The sequence below is a fragment of the Perognathus longimembris genome, chromosome 5, assembly GCF_023159225.1.
Source record: "Perognathus longimembris pacificus isolate PPM17 chromosome 5, ASM2315922v1, whole genome shotgun sequence".
Taxonomy (NCBI): Eukaryota; Metazoa; Chordata; class Mammalia; order Rodentia; family Heteromyidae; genus Perognathus; species Perognathus longimembris.
In genome coordinates, this window is record NC_063165.1 from 30,740,634 (window position 1) to 30,755,035 (window position 14,402).

General features: G+C 40.5%; 1 long non-coding RNA gene across 2 annotated transcripts in view; it reads right to left on the reverse strand.

The window, feature by feature from the left end:
* Positions 1-80: 80 nt before the first annotated feature.
* The window catches only part of LOC125351616, a 54,572-nt gene continuing 40,250 nt past the window's right edge, over positions 81-14,402 (reverse strand). Inside the window, exon 4 of one of the 2 annotated variants that reach the window (XR_007210980.1) lies at positions 81-327. This is a non-coding gene — a long non-coding RNA (uncharacterized LOC125351616). Of the gene's footprint in view, positions 328-8,025; positions 8,407-14,402 lie in introns of those variants that run through there. The other variant, XR_007210981.1, reaches the window with a different exon arrangement.

Sequence of the window (14,402 nt, forward strand, 5' to 3'; positions counted from 1 at the left end):
ACCGGTCACCCTCACATTTTCACCAGAGGCTTGTAGAACCCGGGTCCTGCCTCTGGAGCTCTGGAGTATCTTTTCACCCCGTACGCCTTGGGGGGTAGAGGGGGGCTGGGAAACTGTCCTAGAGTCATGAAGGAGTCAGAACAGATGCCAGAGGGCTCCTAAAAGATTCCTAGGAAAAGACTTTCTGGGGTCAAGTCCACATCATGATTCTATCCTTTAAAAACAAAAAATCTTCCCAGGCCTTGTTTCTGCTGTGTCTACTTGATTTCAGAAACAGGAAAAGCAAAACGACTGTTTACTTTATAACAGGTTAAGAATGTCCGGCTACTTGTTTTGGGGGATTAAGAAATACATTTAAAAACACTTATCCTAAAAAAAAAAAAAAAAAAAAAAAAAAAAAAACACTTATCCTACTATTGTAGAATGCTGACAAAGATCCACATTCCAAATCACTTTTCGTCTGCCTTCCTTCTCCCACCCCTCCACTTTTTAAAAACATTCTATATTAAAGCTAACAGACTTGATGTACAAGAATTCTGTTTCCAAGTTCCATGGTGCCCAGACATAAAAGTATAAGAATAACTGTCAACATCGTCTACAAATTAGTCTTAGAGGTTAATTTGCCTCTGAAGCATCCAGGATGATTTAGTTTCTGCCAACAGATGCCACCTTAGTCCTTCTCACAAGCTTTTTCTTTACTTTTTAATTTTTATTTAATTATTTTTGTTGGCTGTGGGGCTGGGTGCTGTCTTGATCTTTTTCATTCAAGACTAATGCTCTACCACTTTGAGTCATAGCATCACTTCCGGTTTTCTGGTGGTTAGTTGGAGATAAGAGCATTTGTAAGAAAATGGTATGACTTGGGGAAAAAAAATTAAGTGAAGTAAACCAGACCCAAAGAAATATGGTTTGCATGGTTTCCCTCATTTGCAATAATTAGAATGTGCCTATAAATCTACAAGGAAACACAATGGATGGTAAAAGACAAAAAAAAAAATTACACTTGTGCCCCGGCCAGTGGGGTTTTGTCAACAGGAACCCGAGGGGGAGTGGACCTGAATGAGAGACAAACCAGACACAAAGAAGGAGACCAAGACAGGATTCTGATCAAGGTCTCAAACTTTATTTTTTGCACAGCAGCTTATATAGTGATTAGAAAAGGGTAACGTAAGCAGGGCTGTTAGGTTGCTAGGTTACTAAACTACAAAATGTACGTTACAAGAAGGTTATGGGTTGGTGATTTTCAATGAAGGGTAGGATGTACTGCCAAGCAGGATATCAAGACTGACCAACCTGCATGGATGAGATATCACAGGAACCAAACATTCTTCTCAGTTAAGCCCTATAAATTTTTCATGTAACAATATGACAGCCATTTGGCTCCCGGCATCTCCTCCCTTTTTATTTAATTAACAAGCCAATTATTATCTTGGTAGGGGTGAAAGGCCCAGAATACAGCGAGCGCTCTTAGAAGGCAGTTTTTGTATAGTTACATCCTGAATGGGGGCATTAACCCATAGAAGGAAGTAGGGACCCATCCCCCTTAAGTGTTTTAATGATCCTTTTTGAGGGGAGAGGATTTTGAACGGATCCAACCTCTATGCAGATGGGTATGCTTCCATGAGCCCAAACGGCAATTATTTGCAGCCCTCATCGGTAGATACCGCTAGGTTCTACCTTTCTATAGGTGCCCATGGCATATGTGTCTAGCCGGTCCAGGTTCCGGCCGCCTTGGAGGTGCAAGACTCTCTGTCCTGGCCACACAGGTAGCAGGAGGCGGTGGCTTGGCAGGACTCACCCCATTCCTGAGCAGCTGCATCCAGCCTGTGGTAATGAATTTGAACAGGTTTAGATGCTAGGGAATCAATCTGTTGTTTTATAAAGTTCATGATTCTATTAAACACGCATGGTCCTACAGATACAACTAGCAGAATAGCGCTAAGGGGCCCAAGTAGGGGAAGTACATAGGGGAATATGCCTTTAAGTCCCCACCATTCTGTGGGCGAGTCACTCTGTTGTCTTCTTTTTTCAAGGTTCTCTTGGAGCCCTCTAACTTGATCTCGCACCACTCCGCTTTGATTGACATAAAAACAGCATTCTTCCTGTAAGAAAACACAAAGGCCGCCTTGGCCGGCAGTGAGGAGGTCAAGTCCTCGCCTATTTTGCAGCACAACTTGGGCAAGGGAGTTTAGTTGTTCCTGAACGGTCAAGATAATTTGGGTTACATCCTGCATGCCATTGATTAACTGATTTTGTAGGGCGTTATGAAGGGAGATGGACGTGGTGATGCCAGCAATGCCAGTAGCTACACCCGCAGTGACTCCCAAGACAACAATAAACAGGATAAGGATAGGTACTCGCTTAGCACGGATAGGCTCATTCAAGGGAATGGGGACTGGTTCTGATCTAGGGAGAATATTAATATGGGGAAATATAAAAACAATTATACAAGCTTCAGTCCAATTTCCTCTAAAAAAGGAATATAGGCCGTTTTGACAAAGAAAAGAGGCATTGGTGGGCGGACAGTAGACCATATTATTTTGTATTTTAGAAGTATGAAAAAGCCTCTGGCAGTCTAGAGGGTATCTGCCATGGTTAGGAATCACCTTATTGATACAAGTGGAATTTTCTGGCAAGGTTTCTAAAAGGACATGGGGGGAGTATGAGTAACTATGGGGAGCTTCACAAGGAGTGATTATTTCTAGCAATCTTTTTTTAATAGGGGGTAAGTATTCAGCCGCATCTAAAAGCATTTTATAGGATGGATGCATACACAGCCAGCAGCCTTGTGAATACTCTGGGCGTGTAGCATTAAGTAACAAGAAGGATGTCTTAAGTATCTCCAACAATAAAGAAAAGGTCCATGAGTGTACTGGGTTTAATTGTGAGACTATGGAGGATGAATCGTGAGGGGAATTAACCACTTTTTGAATCATAATCTCTGCAGTAGAAGCAGTGAGTTTTGGTACCCAGACCTTTTTAATTTGTATGAGCCCGTAGGGGTCTCACCCCTTGCCATCCACCCGTATGCTTGCTTTTAGTCCTGATATCCAACTAGAGAGAGTTCGGTTTACAATTGTATATTTTACTGGGTTACAATTGCCTGAGGAGCAGGTTTTACCCACAGGGTATAACATTTCCAATGGAGATTTAAGAGAGCTAGAATGTTCATGAGGACATGTCCAGTAGGGACAATATCCCTCTTGAACGTCATCACAACTGCCTACTTGTTTAGCCAAATGTTTCCAGGAAATATATTAATGGTCTGTGGCATAGGTTTGTTCCCAGCTGCCACATGATTCCCAAGTGTACGGGACAGTTGGTTTGCAGGCATCAAAATACAATTCCACTTTGTCATCATTTGAGGGGTCATAGCAGGTCTTATTTAGCAAAAGCGGGGGATCAAACCCTGTTGCATGAACTTGGAATTCCCAATGACCAGTGTTAGCTTCAGTGGTGATATCCTGAATCAGTATCAGCAGATGGAGGAGCACCAGATTCTTAAGTAGTAGCTGCATCTGTAAAGAACGGGGAGGGCTACACATTATGAGTTTCATTTGAGATAAAATGTCTCGCCCCATAAATTGACCTGAAGGCCTTCAACCACATAGGGCTGAACAGCGCCTTAATTTCCTTCCTCATCCTCCCAAGAGAGAATTTTTTAGCTTTGTAGGGGGTTGGAGGTTTGTCCTATCCCTTTGAGATGAGTCATGGAGGAGGTGAGGGGCCAGGATACAGGCCAATCTCTTTTAGAAATAATTGTGGCATCTGCACCAGTATCTATGAGGCCTTCAAAGGCTTTCCCGTCCAGTTTTAATTTAAGAAGGGGTCTTTTTTGAGTGATCTCTTGTACCCAATAAGTATCTGAAAAACCAAAGCCGTGAGGACCTCTTTGTTGTTTGTAGCAGGGGTTTTTATTATCGAGAGGGAGTAATATCAACTGAGCAATTCTTTGGCCAGGGGAAACAGTGATTGGCCCCTGAGAAGCGATGGCTAGTTTAATCTCCCCAGTATAATCATTATCAATAACTCCCGGGAAGATGTTAAGGCCCTGAATAGTGGAACTGCCACGCTCCAGCATAAGGCCAAAGGTGTCTGGGGGCAGTGGGCCAAACACCCCCGTGGAGAGAATTTGAGTTCCTAATTCGGGGGTTAATATTGTGTGGGAGGAGGCACAGAGGTCCAATCCTGCGCCAGTGGTTGCTCGTTTAAGGGCATCGATGGTGGTTGGGGGGCTGATTGGGGAACAAACCCGACAACCCCAGGGTTCTGTTCCATCTGATTTCTGGGGCCGTGGGGTGGGCCCCGCATGAAGTTTCCCTGTTTGGGAGGCAGAGGATTGCTCTGTATGTCAGTCTTGGAGCGGCACTCAGAGGCCCAATGTTTACCTCGTTTGCATTTTGGACATAAGGATGAAGGAAGTGGTTTTTTAGCCTTAGAGGCTGTACACTCCCTTGCGAAGTGGCCAGGCTGTTTACAGTTAAAGCAAGTTTTTCGCTCTTGTCCCTGGGTAAAGTCCTTAAGGGCCGCACCTATGGCCAATCCAATATTACGAGAAGTTGGATCAATGTCAAAACAAAGCTTTATGAAGTCAGAAATAGTTTTGCCACAGCAATGAGGGTGTATAGCCGCTTGGCAAGCAGAATTGGCATTCTCAAAGGCAAGGTGTTGAATAAGTTCATTATCTGTCTCTTCCCTCCCCATAAGGCGTTCGGCAGCCTCAGTAAGACGTCTGATAAAATCGCTATATGGCTCATGGGGCCCTTGCCGAAGTTTGGCAAGGGAGGTGACAGCAAATCCCTGAGAGAGAAGGCTTTTCCAGACTTTAAGGACTGCATGCTGTAACAATATGACAGCCATTTGGCTCCCGGCACACTTGGACATACTAAGTTAAACAGGAAACTAAGCATTCACACATTGAGACCAAAGGAGGATATTCTTAGGAGAGATTACAAGGGCTCAGTAACTATATGATTATATAAAATGGTGTTTATCAAAATGAACTCCAAGAATGGAAACAAGTTTTATTTAAAAAAAAAAAAGTCTCATGGATTTTGCTGCCCCTGCTGGTTTTGAACCGAGATCCTCAGATCTCAGCCTCCAGAATAGCTAGGACTACAGTTGTGAGGCACTAGGGCCTGGCTACATGTGTTTTTTGAAGGCTGTGATCACAGCAGTAGTTCATATGAGTTATGGATTGGATCCATCCACAACTTCATCTGGCAATTCCCAGCCTGGTTCATAATGTTAGCTGGGTCTGCAGGTCAACAGAAGATAAAGGCCTGCATTGAAAAGTGGAAAAAAAAATACTTCTAGTGGAAAAAAACCACTAGCTTTTAGCTTTAATATAAGCTACTGGGAGTCCTAGTTAGAAGATGAGGAAAGGAAAGATACCAATTATCATTGCAGGAAGGGCTGTTTGCCTCTCTGAATGTCTGTGATAAGGGTTGCCTGGGTCTGATGATAAATGAAACTTGTTAATGAAAAGGAACCTCTCTGAACCATTTACTTACCAGAAAGTTGTATGTTATGTATGTTATTGCTCTGATTCTGAAAATATCCATAAAATGTGTAGAGTGAGTAAAATATGAATAGCAACAGGCAATTTATATTTTCCCACAAAAGCAGTCCTAGTTTCCCCACCTTTAGTCTGTGTCTAGAGAGCTTCTTTCTTTTTCTCTCTTGATTCTCTGAACTGTCCCTACATTTTAGACACTATACTCAATAGAGGCCTTAAATATCTTGATTAGTGTGAGCTGAAATCACCTTTCTGTGATTCAAATTGTCCCTAAGCCAGTTACTTGTATTTAAAGCTTAGTTAACAGTGTGAAATTAAAGATATCCCACCTCTAAGCAATTTTGTGAATCAGAAGGCTAGAAGAGACAAATAAAAAGTTTATATAAGTTGTGAAGCAACATGAGCAGGGTGAAGGAGGTAGCTGAGGGATAAAGCACTAGCCTAGTGTGTGCAAGGCCCTGGCTCCAGCCCCCAACAGTGTTAAATAAATAAAGAAGATATGCAGTAGTTGACTTTTGAACACAGTTTTCTGCAATACTGAAGCCCAGCAGCCCCCCAATTCTGACTAACTGTATAGTCTAACTCATCCATATCTAGTAACCTTTCTTTTAACCAGGAATATAAATGTCAGTTTTCAAACTTCACATGCTTCTCAGAATCCCTAACAATTTTACTTTCACCTGTAGGTGACATGTTATTTTTCCTTATTTATAGAGAATTTGAAGAAGTCCCACTTGATCTTTCTGGTTGTTTTAATTCCTTCAAACAAAACACACACACACACACACACACACACAATTCCCATTCCTTTGCTATATTGTACAAATACAACAATTCTCAAATTTTTTTGTTTTTTTTTTTTGTTTTTTTTTTTGCCAGTCCTGGGCCTTGGACTCAGGGCCTGAGCACTGTCCCTGGCTTCTTCCGGCTCAAGGCTAGCACTCTGCCACTTGAGCCACAGCGCCGCTTCTGGCCATTTTCTGTATATGTGGTGCTGGGGAATCGAACCTAGGGCCTCGTGTATCCGAGGCAGGCACTCTTGCCACTAGGCTATATCCCCAGCCCAACAATTCTCAAATTTTGAGAAGCAAACTTAAGAAATGAGTTAACAAAATGACTCTGCACTGCTGCTTTCAGATGGAAAAAATCAGGCTAATCAGAAAGCTAATAAGCATTGCAAAACATATATGTTTATCTTGGCATGCTTCTGACCAAGGTTACTGGACTAGTAAGATTTGTGAAGAGGTGAAGTTTTTGAGCTTTATATTTTTGTTCTACAGTGTATATTTTCAACTTTTAGGTATTGACAGGGAATTACATGAGTCCTAGAAAGAAAGACTTAAAGCTATAAGGAAACGAAATATGCAATGGAATTTAGTAATACTGACTCTTCTTTAACTGAAGTAATTATAACTAGCTTTTCACAGACATACAGACAACAGTCAAATAGTCCATGGAAGTTTTATAAAAGGGACACATTCTTAGTGTCAAACACTTCACTTTTGCTAACACTTTCTAATTTCCCTGTATAGAAATGGGGTGTGATGTCTGGAGTTGCAGAAACAAAATGTCACTAAGAGCATAAAAATCTCATGGAAAGTCTTTCCAGAGAATTGGATAGAAAGCCCATGGATTCTGATATCATCCTTCAGCAAATATACTATCCCTCACTGCTTACTTGTGGAATAGTTGTGAAATAATAACAACAACAACAATAATAATAATAATTTTTTTTTTTTTTTTGGCCAGTCCTGGGGCTTGGACTCAGGGCCTGAGCACTGTCCCTGGCTTCTTTTTGCTCAAGGCTAGCACTCTGCCACTTGAGCCACAGCGCCACTTCTGGCCGTTTTCTGTATATGTGGTGCTGGGGAATTGAACCCAAGGTCTCATGTATATGAGGCAAGCACTCTTGCCACTAGGCCATATCCCCAGCCCCAATAATAATAATTTGAGGCACTATTGCAGCTTAAATCTTCCTGACTCAGACTTTATTCCATCTTGGTTAAGATGTCCATTCACAACAGAAGTTCAAAAAGGACAGTGTAGGGCTGGGAATATAGCCTAGTGGCAAAGAGTGTTTGACTCATATACATGAAGCCCTGGGTTCAATTCCCCAGTACCACATATACAGAAAATGGCCAGAAGTGGCGCTGTGGCTCAAGAGGTAGAGTGCTAGCCTTGAGCAAAGAGAAGCCAGGGACAGTGCTCAGGCCCTGAGTCCAAGGCCCAGGATTGGCAAAAAAAAAAAAAAAAAAGAAGGACAGTGTAAAACACTGAAAACTTCCACTAGAGTTAGTACCTGGGGACTAGGGGAAGAGTATAATAAGAATAAAGAATGGGGGCTGGGAATGTGGCTTAGTAGTAGAGTACTTGCCTAATATGCATGAAGCCCTGGGTTTGATTCCTCAGTACCACGTAAACAGAAAAGGCCAGGAATAGTGCAGTGGCTCAAGTGATAGTGTGCCAGCCTTGAGCTAAAGAAGCTCAGAGAGTTCCCAGGCCCCGAGTTCAAGCCCCAGGACTGGCAAAAAGAAAAAGAATAAGGAATGACATTTCTAGACAACAGAATTGCTACAGTAACATACATGTCTACAATGCAGAAATATCTTTGAAGATGATTCTAGGAAACTGAACCTATAACCTATAACAAAAATGGGGAGTCCAGAAAAAAAGAGCAAGTAGCTTATAGGGGGAAAAAAAGACAGTTATTTGGACATAGATAGCTGTTTGTTAATAGAGTATAACTGTTCTCATTGCTCAGATATAGAGTTTCCTGGTTCCCCCTACACCTTTACTATTAAGTACTCTCACTTTTTATGTCATGAAACCAACTGATAGAATGGGAAGATGTTTGAAACACAGTCATGCAGAACATTTACGTGTTCCTTCTGTTAAACAAACAAGCAAATAACCAAGGTTATTGGGTACCTATGAAGTAGCCATCATGTCACAATTAATTCTCCCTGAGGAACACAGGCAGGCTATCCTTGACAATCACAATGCCACTGATTACCCGCTCTTACTACACCACCAAAGGTGAGAGGAGGTTAAAAACATGTTCTGCTTTAACCTAACTGATAGCAGCTATGCCATCAGCGAGCAAGTAAAACATCTCAGAAAACTTGCAGAAAATATCCAACAAAATAAGGAGGGATGGGACCTATTTGGGTGGCTTATGCCCTGGATCATGCCTGTCTTGGGTCCATTAGCAGCAATTATTTGCCTCATACTAATTGTGCCTTGCGTACTCAGGTTCATGCAGAACATCCTTTTGGGAAAGATGAGACTTTTCACCAATCTGTCTGTCAATCAAATGCTTCTAGGAGGAGGGTACCTGATTGAGTGTCTACCACTCACTACTCCACCCCCTTCTCAGCAGGAAGTACCTCCAAAAGAAAGGACCTTCGCCCATGCTCCTGACCTAGTGCCCCATTCAATTATTAAGCCAAAGATTGAGGAATGTGTACTCAGTAGCCTCCTCTCTCATAGCTTAGCATGCTCCTTTCCTATGCAACAGTAGGCCCATTTGGTAAGGGCAATAAATAACCAGCCTCCCCTCCCTCTTACCTTGAGATGGCATTCCTTTGGAGCAATTATAATCATAACAAGATCCCCGTTTGGCCTTGGCAGATGCAAGACCCTTTATCTACTACTTGGGCAGTGGCCATAAATCCTAGCCTTCCATGATGAAGCCCCTGGTCCACATGTCCACACCAAAGTCTCTGCCTTCTAGCCCCTCCTGGCCCCAGTAGGTTATAATGATCACCAGACACAAAGGCAAGCACTTCTCTTTTGTGAGAAGGGGTCTTGCTGGTTTCTTTGCTGACAATAAGCCTTTGCTTTGTTCTTGTACCTGGATGTCTACATGGTTTTCTGGCAAAGCCTAATATATTCTAACATTTAACAGCAGTATCTGAGGGAGGAGAAATAATAGGGTTTTCATTTTGTTTGGGCTGTGAAATTTCAACATGTTTCTATTTTCTTTTGCTGGAAGAGAGTGCAAAAACAACAACAACCACAACAACCATAAATACAACTACATATATTATCAGGAGACTTTATGCTCAGACCAAAGGTTTGGTTTCTTTCCTTCTTTCCCTGAAATATACCAGTGGGCTCCTCTCAGGAGGGGAAAACGGCAAAAGAGAGATGTTAGATCCTAACATGTATACCTTCTAAAGACCCTTCCATACACTCATTCTAACCAGCATTCAGGCAGCCTTATTTCCAACTATAACTGAAGGGTGATGAAACCTTGGTTACCCAAAAAGTTCTATTAATCTTTAGTCAAATAGTTCAAATCATTCCTTTTTGTTCTACATAAATTTGCTTAGCACTGTTTGTTTGCTATGTTCCCAGCCAACTTGTAAGCAGAGAGAAGCACTGAGGACTCCCAGATTTGATTTGTTAGGAAGCCGAAGCTTGGAAAAGTATGGAGTAGGCCAAGTATAACTTTTGTCTGCAAAGCTATTATAATTTTACCACACTGCTTTCATCCCATCCAGGACCATTACCCAATCATACAATGTCAACAATGTTACAGAATACTGACATCTTACTGGGAACATCATAGTACAAACAGTGATTCCATTACAGCCATAGATCCTGTCTTCAAATAAATTATCCTAGCCCTCATTTTGCATGATTCTGCAGGCATCCAGATATATTATTCTTAATCATCAATCAAAAATATTTTTATTGGTTGTCTTCCCATTTTTTGACATCTTAAAAATCAGAGAAAATTATACATGGAAAATTCTAAAATAATTTTTGTTTAGTGACTTTAAAACAGTCACATTGATAAGTAAAACATTTTATTTCTTTGAAATTTTTGAGGAGAGTTTGAACTATGCTTGTGCTTCTGGTTTATTTTATATATAAACTATGACAAGGAGCAGGCATTTTTCTAATGTTTTGATGAATTGTCACATTCCTTTCTAAGATTGGATCAGCTTCCAACATTTTGTCCTTTGTGTTTTCAATGTTGTGGATTATTCTAAGAGTTCCTTTATGGTGACTTTTTTTCCCTCTTTATTTTGTTCTATTCCTTTTGTTGTTATTTTTGAAAGCAGCCTAACTTTCTCTGTGTCATTTTCATACAACACCAACAGGTTCTGCATATGTGCCATAAGTTTGCCTTTAGTACAATCTGTTGGTGGTTGGGCCATATTGCCTAGACACTTCATCAAATATTACTCAATATTCTCTGGCCTTGTCTCCACTACCTGGGATACAGATAATAGAAAAGAAAGTAGATCAGCCACTTTGATATGTGTGTTGAATGAGGTAACATTACTTGCCCTGAGCTTAGATTTCTGAACATTTATATTTGGAAGAACAAATTTCCAATCTTGTTTTAGTCACTGTATTTTGAGGGACTTATGAGTATACACCTTTAGCTTTATGATGATTGGCTCCCTATTTAGGGAAAAACAATAACCTAACCCTGTAACACAGGGGAAGATTATCACAGTAAAGAATTAATGGACTCTCTTCCTTCCAACTTTCTTTACAATAGAACAAGAGTAGAAAATGATGACTCAAAGTGTAAAATCATACAGGGCAAATTGAGGCAGACTTACTGAGGATGATTTTTTGGGAGGCGGGGGCATTCATAACCAAATCTTTATATTTAGTTTCTTGGGCAAGGATACTTGTCAAGGAATATAGTACAGAGATGAAATGGGAAAAACTCTACTCCAAGTGTTCTTCTGGATAAGTAATCAACAACGAGAAAGACAGGCACAATGGTTAAATAACTCACCTCTGAAAATGAACCTTCTCACTTTAACTAGTAATATTAACTATCTCAGTCATTGACATGGCAATAATTTATCCTGCTACAATAGGTGAATATGTGCATTACGGAGTTTGGCTCTTTTAGAAGATGCACCTTAAATAAAACATGATGTGATACATTAATCACAACAATTGTTTGACATTCATCTGTACACACTAGAGAGTACTCACATGCTAGCTCTCAAATTGGGATATAATAATCTTCTCAAGATCTTGATTAGATAGATAGATGGATGGATGGATGGATAGATGGATAGATAGTCAGATAGATGATGCGGCTGTGAATATGCATGTTTGTGGTCCTGGGGTTTGCTAGGTAGGTACTCTACCACTTGAGCCATAACTTTATTGCTTTTTAAAATTATTTATTTATTTTTATTTTTTCTTATTTATTGTCAAAGTGATGTACAGAGAGGTTACAGTTTCATATTTTAGGCCTTGGGTACATTTCTTATTGCTTTATTTTATGCAAAGGGTTTCTCACGTTTTCCAGGGCTCATCTCACACCCTAATCTTCCTATTATGCCTCTCATGTAGCTGGGCTTACAGGTGTGTTGATCATGCCTTCTCATTGATTGATTTGTGATGCTAATGTGATCCTGATCCACCTAATCTCAGGTTTCAAAGTAGCTAAAATAGTAGGCATGAGCCATTAAATAAATAAATGTGCATTTTTACAGGAGAAGATGATTTAGAAGATGATTTTTAGAGCCAGCAAGATAGTATTGCCATTTGTGTACTCAAGCAATCAATTATTGAACCTCCATGGGCCTTGGATTAGTCATCACCTAGATGAAGTGAGAAATAGTATCTGCCTCTTTGGATAGCTGTAATGATTAAATTAGTTAACTTAAAAGTGCAACTTTCATATAAAAGTATGTGTGTATTGGTATGAAAGTATATTGTCATAAGATTGTTTATTAATAAAAATACAAATGACTATTAGAATCACATTTCAGGAACATAAAGCTATTTTTCAAAAAACAAAATGTTAATTCTCTGCATACTACAAACTCAGGTTCAGTCAAACTCAAGAGTCTTACCCTCATCTACAAGGATATCAATGGCAGGAACAGAAGGTGTCAGGTAAGGGGTGGAGCAAGATGGGGCTGGTCTTTGCATGCCCTCCCAAAGGCTGTGTAGTGTGCCCAAAAGTGGGAATCCATCAAATTGCACCGAGGAAGAAAATGGCATGATCAGGTTTATAGTCTAAATTGATCATTCTGAAAACCAAATGGGTAGTAGAATGTTAGGGGTGGGAATGTCCATAGAGAAACAGAGCTGGGGGTGGGGGTGGAGAGAGGACATAGATGGATATAAAATTGTCCTTTTTCCAGCAAAAAAAAAAAAAGTCTCCAGACACACTGGAATTATTCACATCAGTGACTCTATTAACCATTTGAACTATATTAATCCTTTCTTCTTGGAAGATCAAAATATAGTAGCACTTGTTCAGAAACAATCTGTCCAGGGCTGGGAATGTGGCCCACTGGCAAGAGTGCTTGCCTCCTATACATGAAGCCCTAGGTTCAATTCCTCAGCACCACATATATAGAAAAGGCCAGAAGTGGCGCTGTGGCTCAAGTTGGCAGAGTGCTAGCCTTGAGCAAAAAGAAGTCAGGGACAGTGCTCAGACCCTGAGTTCAAGCCCCAGGACTGGCAAAAAACAAAAACAAAAACAAAAAACAAAAAACAAAAAAACTCACAATCTTCCCATACTATCCTATGATTTAGATGCATTGTATATTGCAGATTAACCTGAAGATGTCCTCTGCAGGTTTTTGAAGCAGCATTCTGCAGACAGGACTTTTGTGAACCATGTAGTCACCCAACCAGACTGATCACCAGAGGCTAAGAAGGGGAAGCCCTTTTGCAAGTAGTGTTGAATCTAGATCCTGTTGATATTGGAATAGATTTCTAGGAACCATGGCAGCTTTGGACTGCCTTATTTAAGAGATAGAGACAGAGACCAGTTTTGTTTATCATCCCCAGAACACAAATGGGTGTGACCACCACACGGATAGCCAACAGAAAAGAATACACATTTTGGAAATTTTAAGTCTCTGGCCTAGAATCGATACAATGAAGGAAATCTGTTTGTATGTCTATTACACAGAGATGGAGTTTAACAGTCCTACCAGGCACTAGTCTTCATCGTCTGCATTATCAAACACTCATTCAAGGTCTTTACAAGTTAAATACTAAGGCACCTATCCCTTTTTTAAAAGTGTATAATTTGGACAGATAACAAGGTCACTTTTTAATGAATGAGGAACCACTTATAATCTCTCTCACTTTCCTTTTTGTTTAAAATTAAATTTACTAGCTCTAAGAAACGTCTATGTATCAGGTTCCACTAATTGTTGTTGTAGCAACTTCTCTTCTTAAATTATCCTGCAGAACCTCTGTTCCTTACCTGTGAGATAGAAATAATAGAAAAATATTCTCAGTATTAGCTATTTAGCACAGTGCCCTTAGTAGTGCAGAATGTCACAAAGCTCTTCACGTCAGCCAGGAACAGTATACCAGGCATCCATGATTATATGAATTTGAAGTGGGGAGGGGGGCAATGTTCATATCTACTGAACTACAACCTTGAGATTTTCTAGAATAATATTATAAATACCTAGCCCTTGGTATTTCTCTCTCTACCATGTCAGTGGGGCCTCCTCCACATTGCTCATAGAACAGAACAACAAAACCAAATCCTGGTTTTAAAGGGGTGATTGTCTAATCTTGAAACTGCTTTGAGCTTAACAGGGTCATATGTACTTATTGTTCTTGAAGAGGGTTATAGAGTGGTCCTTAGGGATACAGTGGGATCTAATTGAATACTGGAAGAGAATATTCTGATTTCAGTGCTAATGGATACTCAATGGTTACTATACTGTAGAGGGGTGGGGTGGAAACTACAGAGTAGTATCATTTGTAACTTTATAGCTTGAAGATTAAAAATATCAGCCTGTTTAGAAGACTAATAAAGCATGCTCTAATGGTGAAAACAAAGAGTAAAAGAGACACTAGAAGTGTCAGAAAGGAGAGAAGTCAGGATAAGCAAGACCAGATAATTTCCCATGAGAGCCAT